Below are 12,645 nucleotides of genomic sequence, written 5' to 3'. Positions count from 1 at the left end.
GGTGTGATCCCCAAAGTGTCTGGGGAGGATGAGGCCACTATAGCTTGACTTCCCTTCCTGCGCGGGACAGCGGGAAGGGAACTGTGACAGGGCTGAGCTGAGTGGCAGCTTGAATACTCCGTATAACCTCCTGGGCGGGCCATTTGTTCCCAGGCCAGGAAGTCAAGGTTGGGTTGTATTCAGCTTGTGCTGGGAGCTGCCCACTCATGGGTTGGAGGCTCCAGATTGGGGGCAGGTTAGGGTGCCAAGCCCCACACCGTGGCCTGAGGTCATCCCAGGTAACAATCCCTTTAACAACCTGAAAGCTCCTCATTCAAGATTCAGGGTAGATGCAGGGTTCCCTTCCTGGCCCGAAGCACTGTCACAAAGGGCCCCTTCTCTGCTTAGCCAAGGGTACACCGGCCCTCTTCAGGGCTGGGGACACCCTGGTCACAGTACAACCAAGGGAAGGCCCCAGACCCTTTGCCCCTAGCTCAGCAACCATTCACATGATCCTCAGGGGGTATCAGACAAAGCCATGGAAATAGTAGCCAAACTTTTTCTTACTTATTGGATGACAGGCTCAGTTGAAGTGCAAAAGGTAGGAGCATCTGGCAATGTCCATCTGCATTTTAAAGGAATTTACCCTTGGACCTAGCAACCCCACTTCCAGGCATCTATATACAGATATACCTGTGCCTATATTCAGCATACGCAGAAGGCTATCCACTGTGATAGTACAATAGCCAAAGATTACAATCAACTCAAGTATTTTAGTAGGGAATGGTCCAACAAATAATGGTACGCCTGCACAATGGAGTACTACACCATGATACAAAAGAATGAGGTAAATCTGTATGAGCTGATATGGAAAGATCTCTAGGACATATTGTAAAAGTGAAAAAAACAAGGTACAGAGCAGTGTCTGTTGTATACTATTGTACTTTCCATAACAGTGTTTCTCAACCCTTTTCTCGTTATACCCCCCCCCCACCAAGAAGCCTTTTTAAGACATTTCTTCTATTGCCACCCCCCCATGAAATTTTAATACCATGTATATCTGTTTATGTGCTGTAGGTATAATGTATATCTGTGATTTATACATAAAAAGAGTAAGAATTTTTCACTTCCCAAAACCAATTTTCACCCCCTTGGGGGTGGTATCACCCCTGTTGAGAAGAAAGGGGGAAGATAAATATATCAGCACCAAACTGGAAGGATACGTAAGAAACTCATAAAAATAGTTGCCTACAAGGACGGGAGAGAGAGGGAGATGAGGCCAAAGGCATGAGCAAGATTTCTCCAGGTATTCATTTTCATATTATTTTTGCTTTGGAACTATGCAAACATATTGCCTGTTCAAAAATTAAGTTGAAAGACACGAATTCATTTTTTCTAAAGTAAAGCAAACAAACGAAGGACGTCTGAGGAGCTGCCAAACAAAACACGCAAGCGAGCAAAACGTGCAGGTCTGTCCGCGCTCTCCCCTGAGCCGCACAGGGTCCAGCCGGGCTGGAGGCCGCCTCTGGCAGAGCCCCACATCCGGTACCACCCGGGGACCTCGCCCCTCAACAAGGGGCTTCTGTCCTCCTATGTTTACTTTTCAGCACAAAAGGAGCCCAAGAGTATATTCTGCACTCTTATGAGGGCTGTCTGGGTTCGTTTTGAAGGTCATACCTTCTACTTTACAAGCACCAGGATGTTTCAGAGTCAGAGGCGGCGGCACAGGAGCAGGGAGGAAGCACGCACCAGGCAGCCTCTGGTGGGAGAGAATGTGAGACGCGGGGGGACATCACTCGTGCCCTCTCTTCCTTCCACGGCCCACGCAGGCTCTTGCCAGGAAGGGCCTGGGATGGGGCCACACAGCCCTGGTCGTGAGAGAGACGTAAAAGGGCAGCGATCCTGCGCCCACTCTGGTTCCCAGTCACCCGGACCAAGGCCGGGTCAGCTTCCTCCAACAGTGTGTTTCCTCCAGCCAGAGAGTTCCCTCCGGAGGAGGAAAGACCATGCTTAAGGTTGATTAGTAGACCAGAAGTTCCATTGTGGGATTAACAAAACCAAACCAGACAAAAAATTGGGCTCACACTTGAAGGTATTAGCAGCTTTAATTTGATTGTGTAATGAGGCAAGATGGTAAATAAGAGTTGCATGGAGACGCCCTTTCTTTTGCTTCAGTATCAAACGTGGCCGTGTGTATTTGGAATAAACGGCTGCCTCCGAATGAGTTCTGTTTTTACAGTGCTCCAGTATGGTACTCAGGGAAGAGAGTCAGTTCATTCAGGCCACGCCCTCGTTGTGCCCCTCAGACTCAGCTTCCCCATCTGTAGAACGCATGTGATAATTGTCGTTCACACAATAATGCTGTTGTAAAGAGTGAACGATTTGGTATAAGAAATGTTTCATGAGAGCAAGATATTGTCATCGTTGACATCGTTATTTCTAGAAGAGGGAGGGAGTCTCGCTTTTTAGAACTCAGTGGAGGACACTTAACAGGCTTGTTGAGCTGAATTGAAATGTCTCTGCTCCACTGAAGGAGATTCTAGAACAAACACCTGCCTTCTCTAATGTGGATTCATTTCTCAACTTTTTCAGACATGTAGAAGCCACTCATGAGTGGGTGGTGTGGATATCCAAGGTGTTGTGTGCAGGATGGCAGCTTTTGATGCTCAATTCTATACCTTCTTCCAGCATCTTCCTGTTGGGCCTCAGATCTGTCACTGAACTTTTCTGTTTTCTCTCCTCTTTCTATCCCTGGGGGTTTGCTCTTTGAAATACACACTGGGAAATGCAGCCTGTCTCAGGCCACACCAGTGCCGCGTGCTAGACTATAAATGTTACGGTGCTCCGCTCAGAACTGCCTAGGCCCTGAGCATCATTATAAAATGATGAATTATAGTGAATTACCCTCACACCTGTCCACCTTACTGACATGCATTCCTGGCAGAAGTAGCTGAGCTTTTTTTGTTTTAAATTAAAGAAAAAATTTTTATATGCTTATCGTAGAAAAAGGTTCTAATGTAAATGTAAACTGTATGCAGAAAAAGGCATTATTCATGATCCTACTACTTAAAGATGTGGAATGTCAGCCTCTAGGCATATAGACATCTATGTATTTGTATATATGCATGGGGTGTGTGTAAATACATATAGAGAGAAATATAGACATAGGCATATGTGTATATATTTATAAGTGTATATTTTGGTTTATATAATTTTGGTTGCTCATTTTACCTTTATACACAAATGGAATCACAATGCACATACTATTGTGTGATCTACGCTATGTTTTTTTTTTCTAAAATGTGATAATATATTGCAAACAACCTTCCATAGTAATAAATATATTTCTTATTCATTATTCTTGGCAGAAGTGCCCTACTCCCAACACGCCCTCGAGAAACTGAGCTGGAAGCGGGGCTCGCAGTTCCCTAAAGGTAGGGAACTGGTAGAGAAAGTGGTTTTCCACACGTCGCTCTTCCTCCAAAGAAGCCGATGACCGCAGTAAGGATGCGCTGAACTGCTAAGAAGAGAGATTTTCTCTATTGTATGTGAGTCACATGGGAATGACATGGACCTGAAGCTTTTCTTAATGGCAGACTTTTCCAGGTTTGCATTCCCACGTGGGGCAGCAGCACAGCCTTGATGCTGTGGGCTCCTGGGCTTACCCTGGAACGCAGTGTGGCATCCTGCCCCCCCCCCCGCCCCCCGCCGAGTCCTCCTGATTCTCAAGGACATTTCTTCGGGAAGGGCATTCTGAGGGCTTCTTTGTGCTTCTGTTGCCTGAATCTCCCTGGCTTCTGATTTGTTTGTTCGTTCGGGGGGTTTGTTTTTGCACTGGAAATATTTTGCATCGATGAAGGTGACTCAAAAATTATCTGTACTCTGGCTGTAGAATTTATTTTAACTTTTAGAAAAGACAAATACATCATTTTTTGACATAATCTCCTTGCTTTTCAATACACTTTGTCCATCTGTCAACAAGCTTTCATATTCCCTCATTAAAAAATGTTTTAGGCTGAGCTGCGAGCCACACGTGCACCGCTGTCTTCACGTCATCAGAATTGAATTTTCTTCCTTGTAGGGCTCCTTTCAGGGGACCAAACAGGTGAAAGTCTAGTGGAGCAAGATCAAAACTATAGGGAAGATGCTTTAACACCACAAAATGAAGGTTTTGCAGTGTCGGCAGTGTGGGCAGAAGTGTGCAGACATGCCTTGTCATGCAAGATCACAATGCCCTTGGATAGCAGTCCTCTGCGTTTGGATAGCAGTCCTCTGCGTTTAATCTGAAGTTTAGGCTTCAGCTCTTCAGTAAGCATCTCTATCCATTCATACACACTCCTTCACAACAAAACACTTCCTGCATACTGTGCACGAAGTCTTCGATAAATAACGGCACCAGGTACACCCTCAGACCACAAAAAAAGACCCCCGCACGCTGCTCTTCTTTTGTGCACACGTGGGGCATCCATTTTTGCTCGCACCACAGTTACACATGAACTGCTGTGACACGTTCACGCCTGCACAGCAGTGACTGGGGCAACAGTAGCCTTGAACGGAAGGCACTGATAAGACAGTGGGGCCAACATAAATTTTAATATAACCAGAGTGTGGATAATTTTTGACTCACCCTCCTAGATGGCTCCTCGTGCTGTTTTCAGCCAGCTCTCTGCCATTCTGCTGTTGCCATGTCTCTCTCGGCTGGGGTGGCTGCTGCTGCTGCAGCCGTCAGATAGTTCTTGTTTACCTCTAGGGGGTGTTTGTTCTTTTAAGACAGGATTATGTAGCACACTCAGCTCTGTGCAAACTGTTACATTCTTTTCCCAGGCCGGTCAGCAGCAGAATGCAGAGATTGCTCTGGAGCTTCTCGGCAGACTGCACTCAGTCCCCGGGAAGGCCCCCTGCGGCCATCCGGTTGGTCCCTCCTCCAGGAGGTAACTGAGTGTCCTTTTCCACTCTTGTAGAAACCTGCTTTATGAGGGAGAAGGGCCAGGAAGGATGAGGTTGAGGAGGGCAGCAGTGTTCCATAAGAGTCAAGGAGAAAGAGCTGCCAGCTTCTGAAGAGCTAAATACCAATTTCAGAGCCACAGCGTGGGCCCTGTCTGCAGCTAGTGCTTCAGGCAGGCGAAAATAGTTCCTGGAGGCCTGGCAGCAAGGGACCCTGCTTATCAGAGAGGAAGAGCAGGGGAGGTTTACCTTCCTGGAGCAACAGTTCTTAACTATTTTTGGATCATGGATCTCTCAAGAAATAAGTAATAAGGACTTCCTAGGTGGTGCAGTGGGTGAGAATTCGCCTGCCAATGCAACGGACACGGGTTCGATCCCTGCCCCAGGAAGATCCCACATGCTGTGGAGCAATTAAGCCCGTGAGCCACAACTGCTGAGCCCATGTGCTGCAACTACTGAAGCCCACGCGCCTAGAGCCTGTGCTCTGCAACAAGAGAGGCCACCACAATGAGAAGCCCACGCACCGCAAGGAAGAGGAGCCCCCGCTCACCGCAACTGAAGAAAGCCCGTGTGCAGCAACGAAGACCCAACACAGCCAATTAAATAAATAAATAAATAAATTTTATTTTTTTCAAAAAAGAAATGAGTAATAAGACCCCAGTAGGGAGTGATGGGGGCCAGCAGGGATCCTCATTGCCACGTACACGTACAATGCAGACACATCACAGACACTTTCAGGAAGTTCACGGATCCGCTAACACCCAGCCAAAGGCCTGCTGGGAGTCGAGCCCAGGAAGAACGTCTGGTTGGAGCTTCTAGTGGAGGCAGCCCAAAGCCCTGGAGAGTGACTCTCCACCCCCGAGCTGAGCAGAAGGCAGAGGCCATCTTCTGGGTGATTCGGGTAGACCCCCTTCTTCCCTTATCCCAATATTTCTTTACAAGGGAAAGTCAAACCAAAAATGTGTGGTCTGCTAAGTGTGTAGTACCTTCTCCGCCAGCCCTGGACTCTTGGCCTGGAGACCCGTGGCTGTGGTTTTGTGTACAGCTCTCGCTAGAGAGGATTCAGCAAAGCCGGGAGGACATGCTCCGATCAACCAGGATTTATGAACCAGAAAATAAATCCTGCAGTACTGACTCTGGGTTTGGCCTATGGTAACAGAGGCCCCGTAGGGCCTGGAAGCTGGTGCGTTTAGACTGATTTATTGTGCAGACTTGGGGGGAGCTGCAGAGCCACTCAGCTAGTAGAGGAAGGGAGGCTTCCTTCTCCCTTCTTCAGCTGTTTGGATACGTTTCTCTCTGGGTGGCAGGACAGCCTCATGGACCCACATTCCTCTGCAGGGTTGCTGCTGGTGGCCTTGGCTCTGAGCTGTCCATCAGCTCCAGCGCCTGGCCAGAGGCCTGGGGCCAGGCCAGTGCGGGTGGCAGCGTGAAAGACGTTCTGCAGGCCAAGCCCTTGTGTTTTGGAGTCCCTTGGGACCCAGAGATGGCCTTGGACAAAACCGGAGAGGCTGAGGAGTTTGTTCTTTACTCCTCTGGCTTCTTTTAAGGCCACTTCCTTCCACCACCCCCTTAAAGGTGTATCCCTCCCATTATGGCCCAGAGGTGCCAATTCTGCTTTGGAGGGGAGACCCTGTGTTTTTTGCAGCTTCCTTGTTTCTTAATCAAAGCACTTCCTTGTCTCTTAATCAAAGCATGCCTTAATAAAGTCCTCCCTTCAGAGCTGAAAATGTACTTTCTCCTTTGAGCTTCAGAAAGGCCCTGTGACGTGAACAGACTTACCTCTGCCCCAGCTTCACTCCCTGATTTACAGAGAAGGGATCCCAGAGTCTGCGAAGGTGGGGACTTGGTGTTTATTAAGCAAAGGTGTGACTTCTGTGGAGCCCTGGGTTTGGGGTCAAAAGGACCTGGATTCAAACTGAGGCCCTGCTACTGGCTTGCACATCTGCCTCTTTTAGTTTTGGGGACCATTCTGAGCCTAAGTTTCCTTAGAGAATGTATTAAGTGGGAATAACATAATGCCAGGGGTTGATAGGAAAACTGAATGAGAACACATGGCAGGTGTTCACTGGTGGTGGAAATACTGGCTACAATCTATGGAAAGCCCGTGCATCATGTTTTGTTTTTCACTTGCTTGTATACCACTCACGTGGTGGCATCGCTTTAGAGCCAGTTTCCATTAATGATGACCCAATGTGAGGCTGACGTCATACGGCCAGGACATTTCCCAATGTCCTCACACTGAAATGACCCGGCTCATTAATTTTGTTCCTGTGCTGTTTTAAATAGCTTGAATCCAAAGGGCACTTTCCATTCTTGTTCCCGTGGCAAACCACTTGGTGCATTTGCCAGAAACTCCTTGGTTCCTGTCAGGTATGGATTAGCGGAACATGTTAATACCCAGGCAGACACAGCTGAGGCCAGGATTTCACATTTTCAGTATACACATTATTTCTTTTAACTCGTAACTCGGCATTAAAGCCTCTTACAGCCTCCTGTTCGACGGGTTTTGCAGCTGTCAGTTCTCCCTCTGACACAGCCTCTGTCACTCCCCTGGTCCCACACTTTGTGGCTCCTTACCACTCACAGAGTCAAATCCCAGATCTCAGCTGCTGGGGTACACACATGCTCAAGTGTCTCCACATGACCCAGGGTGCCCAGTAGAGGACGCTCTTTCCTCCTGCCAACTCTGCTCTTCCTCACCAACAGCCCTCCTCCCCAGAGAGCATTCTCTGCACAAAGACACCTCTCACCCCGCAGCTGGAAGCAGCCTCCCTGCCTCAGAAGCCCCTAACACTTGTCTCTGTCTTTCATATACCACTTATCACTTTCTCCTTTGAAGAATATTCATTTAATCTCCTCTACCTGGCTTAGTACCTCGTATAGAAATCTCCTTGGAGGCAAATTCCCTTCCTGATTCATCTTTGTAGCCCCATGATACCAAGCACAATATCTTTCACAGACTTTCAAATGAATGAGTGAATTGAATGGATAGATTAAAATCTTTTAAGTATGGAAGAAAATGGTAGAAGTAGTTTGAATTATTGAAAAGTTAGAATGTAGTTGAAGCCACGTAGTCACATTACTTTCAAGTATACATCTCCAGCTAGGCTAATGTAGTCTTGCGTCATCGATATCTTTAGGGAAACCTGTTTTAATGAATAATTGAATTATGATTAATATGTCAATTATTGATGTGTACTTGGTGCTTCTGAAATACTTCTCAGGTCTTTGGAAACATTTTTTTTTTTCTTCCTGATTAATTTTACTATTTCTACCTTGAAATCTAGTTTACACTATTAATTTCGCGTTCATACACGTGCGTATATATATTTCAGCCCAACTCCAGTCTGAATGTCCAGAGAACATTCTAGGAAACATCAGTCCTGGGAGAAGCTCCATGAAAACAACATATTTTGTCATCCAGTACTTCTAGGATATATGGTATCCTGTTCCTTTCTCTATAAGATTCCCTGCTGCTAGTTCTCCAGAGGAATGCTGTATTATTGAGTAGGCTCCTGCTTTATTCAGTCACCCTTTACTGGAGGCTCCCCTGGGTGTCAGGCACCCGGGCAAGGCGCTAGGAACGCACGGGAGACTGACACCGTCCCCGCCCTCTGGGGACACCTGAAAACAGATCATCACCAGGCAGGGTGATGAGGGCAATGGTGATGTGGCGTATGGAGGCCATTCCAAGGAATGATCCCCCCGACCACTCAGAGGGACAGGGTCACTTCTGAAGTCCACTCCTGCCTCTTTTCTGCCTCTCCGCAGTGGGGGACAGACAGAGGTCTCCCCCGCAGCTCAGCTTCACTCTTCACCACCCTCCGCACGCCCACCTCCGACCACAGGCAAATTTCAGAGGCTCCCGTATCCTCCCTTTCAAGACTTTCCATCAGGTGATTTTAGGCTAAACTGTATGGAATTGCCAACAGTCAACCATTTTGTACCTAAAAATGGCAGTTTCATGTGGTTCGACTCAATACATCTCTGTTGCCCTCTGTGACCCTCCTTTTGGGGCGGGGACTGAGGAGGAATTTGCATAAGAGCAGGGCCACTGTCACGCCACCTCCCGTGTCATCTTCTGCTCCTCCTCCTCTTGATCCCCGAGGAGGGTGTCTCCCACGTTCAGCCTCCATCCGTTGTTACCTCTTAACCCTCAGAGCTCATCACTCACAGTTTCAACTTGCCACTTCCTAGAGAGACCCCGGAGCAAACCCCACCCTCTCCTCTGAGATACAGCCCTGTGTATCCCACTGCTGGAAACATAGGCCATGGGTCTCACAGAGAGGAAAAGAATGTGACGGCTGTGTACGCTTTTGATGGCCCCTCACCCCAGAGCGAGAGCAGGCACAGGAGCATGGATGGGCTTGCACACCCTTTTCCACTGCTGGAGATACAGCTGAGGCCCCTGCCCTCCTTGCTTCTGAAGGGCACCATCAGCTGTCCTTTGTACAGCTCCCTCCAACCAGTGACTGTCAGGCTGAGGGCACATCTCTTTGCAAAGATGGGAAACTGAGGCACCAGTAAAACACCCATCCAGCAGAGCAGACAGGAGTCCTGCTCAAAGCCAGAGCTTAATAATAAATATTATCAGCCTGGATTTAAAAAACAAAACAAAAAGGGGAACGAATTACAGACCAGCTCTCTCGTTGGTAATGGCATAATTAGTATGTTATTGGTATCTCATGCAATACGGTGTGTGGGGTCCCAGGGGACAGATGGAGACTTCAAGGCCTCTCCCAGCAGAGGGGATGAGTTTCAGAATGAAGGGGAGAAATCATGTTGGACACATCAGGATACATTTTTGGCTTCAGTGACCTGAGGAGTAAAGTATTCTCATATATGTCATGGTCACATTTTATGCAACGGATGCTTTTTTGAAGATCTTGCATAATTCAAGATACATTTTCCCATAGCAGCAAATGTAAAGTCAGAGGGATGTGTTCCAGGAGAGCATAAATCTGTAATTACTGTATTGCCCTTTGCATTAAAGCTGCTTTTCCTCCCAGCGTTGTCTTTAATATTTGGCACAGCCTTTTCCCACATTAACAGCACGTCAGTGTATATGGACAGATTTCATCATGGCATTCTACCACATCTAACTTCTCTTGCCAAGACTTTGATTTGGGGGCCCCTTTTATCAGCCTTAGCACTAGCATTCCCATTCAGAGGTCTTTTAGGTGATACTGCTATAATAAATTTTTAAAAGATAATAAATTGTATCAATCACGATTAATATTAGCAAAATAATCACCAAGATACTAACAGACTCTTTGGTATATGTAAACAATAAGAAGATTCACAGATTACAGATCCTGAAAAAGGATGGCAGACATTTCTATGGCCTGATATGTGAGAAAAAATACAGACTGTTTCCAAGGACCTCTGTTGGTCTTGAAATTATGCAGTTCTTGATGGATTTTGTTTTTGGAGGATTCATATTAATTCCAGTTTTGTGTATAACATAAGACTCACGTCTGTACTACTTTATATCACCTGGTGTGGATTTGCTGCGATTATGCTGTGGTAACTAATTGGGATCCCTCTCCCTTGTGCCTGACATCTTAGGCTGGAAATCCTGTAGGTGGAGGGGCAGGCCTGAGCAGCTGTGAGGGGAGATGGGGTACAGGGGAGGCTGGACCTGGGTGACAGCTGGTAGCGATGAATGGGAAGTGAGTTTTCCACCCCAAGTGTGTTGCCCTGCCAATTGGTTGCCTCTGCCAGCAAGGAAATGAAAGCTCATTAACTGCCTCTTCTACCCCCACTGGAAAACACCCCAGGGGATACTCCGGGTATGTAGATTCCCTGACCAGTTCTCGGGCAGTGGTTCCCAAACTGTGGTCCCTGATCAGCCACATCAGCGCCACTCGGGGGTCTTGCTACAACACAGGTTCTGATCCAGTACTGCTGCTGGGGCCTGAGTGTCTGTCTTCCTAACAAGCTCCCAGGGGATGCAGATGCTGCTGGTCCAGGAACCACATTTTGAGTTGCAGGTCCTTTTAGGGCCCATCAGTTCCCACCCCTCATACCCCTTCACCCACTTGCAAGTGCCTAAAATTCACCTTGCTTATACCACTAGAGAAAAGGTTAAACACAGTTGAAGTGACAGTATCAGTGATGAATTCTTCCACAGGACGAAATGAGGCACCTTTTGATGGTGGAGAGAGAATGAGGGCCCTGACTTTGACCTGGGAGAAAGGACAGAAAAAGGAGTCTGGGGAAGCCAGAATCACTCTGAAGACTTGACTGTTGTGCACAGGGCAGGCCAGGGGAGTCCTGGCAGCCACCGTCTCTCAGAGCGGCTCCGGCTCCACGCTGCTTTGGCTATTTATTACGCCTGACTTCACAGAAAGGGGCTTTGTTGAGGGGGTGAGCTAATTGAGGCATCAAGGTATATGATATAGACCTTGCCGTCCAGGAATGTAATGGGATTTTTAACTGTTTACAGAACAAGACTGAAGTAACCCAACTCTGCACAGAAACCACCACAATTAGTTTTCAGTTTCTAAGCACCTTCTCATTCTGGACCAAGAGGCAGACAATCCTGAAAGAGCATACTTTCTTCTCCAAAGGCCGCAGGTCCCTTACGTATCAGAACAGATTCAGCTTTTGGAGAAAATTACCTGACAACTAATTTTCACATAAAATTCATCTTCGCAAAGAACAGCATGCCACATGCAATAGCTGTGCATGGGATGCCTGAGATTTATTTTTCTTCTTTAAACATGCCTTTTACTGTGGTTTTAAGGATGTACGTACAATAAAAACATTCATTTTAGAAGGCTGAGTAGTCTCTGAACTGCTTCTATTGTGCATTGTATTGGTAAGGATAGAATAAGCTCATTATTCCTATACAGTCAGGAGAGCGGGAAGTGATTAAACCTTTTGATAAGAAGATAAATGATAGGAAATCCATCTGAAAGCCAGCACTGCCCCGAGTCAGAGTTTCCACTCTGAGCCAGCACAAAGCCTGCCTTCTGTGCGGGGCGTCTGGGCGTCCTCCTCCTTCCAGCTGTTGTCCCACTTTGGCTGTGACCCTCTTAGAGGCCCACACCTGGGGCAGCAGTGTTTCCTGAAAGCAGGACCCAGAGGTGTGGTCTGGTTCTGGGCTCCTGTCATACTCGTCCCCCTCGAAACCACTTGTGGTCCAGTGTGTGCTTCCCTGATGCTCGATGCCTCCAGATTGGATCTTAGGTGCACAGCCTGGCACACATGGGTACGTGGGAGTATTTTTTAGACGGATGGACACATAGATGGACAGATGGACGTTTATAAAGCTTTAAAGTGGCCTTTATGGAGTGCTTGGCCCTAGGCCAGACTTTTGCACAAGTTGGTAATTGACAGACCATATGTACATCACTTGCCCCTCTAAGGGGCAGGCTTCTCCTCGGGGAAATCCCATCTTTCTCAGGAATTTTATGTGCACACAATGATTTCTTTAAAATGCATTGAAAATTATATCCATTGATCCCCACGCTCTCGAACAACACAAACCACCCTCAATTTGTCTGCTTCAGGTACCGTAACTCACATTCAGGGGCTTGAAGGCACTCAAGGTGTATGACCCTCCCGCTCCCAGCTGCCTCGCATTTCATCCCAGATGGTGGCAGAGCAGGGTCTGGACTTCCAGTCCCAAGTTTAATATCCGGGAAGCAGGGAGTCACTGAGAGATGATGGAAGCACCACTCCATTGCCCTCCTTCCTCCCATTTCTGTGCTTCTG

The sequence above is a fragment of the Hippopotamus amphibius genome, chromosome 1, assembly GCF_030028045.1.
Source record: "Hippopotamus amphibius kiboko isolate mHipAmp2 chromosome 1, mHipAmp2.hap2, whole genome shotgun sequence".
Taxonomy (NCBI): Eukaryota; Metazoa; Chordata; class Mammalia; order Artiodactyla; family Hippopotamidae; genus Hippopotamus; species Hippopotamus amphibius.
The sequence above is the reverse complement of the archived record's forward strand: the minus strand, read 5'-3'. Positions refer to the sequence as shown.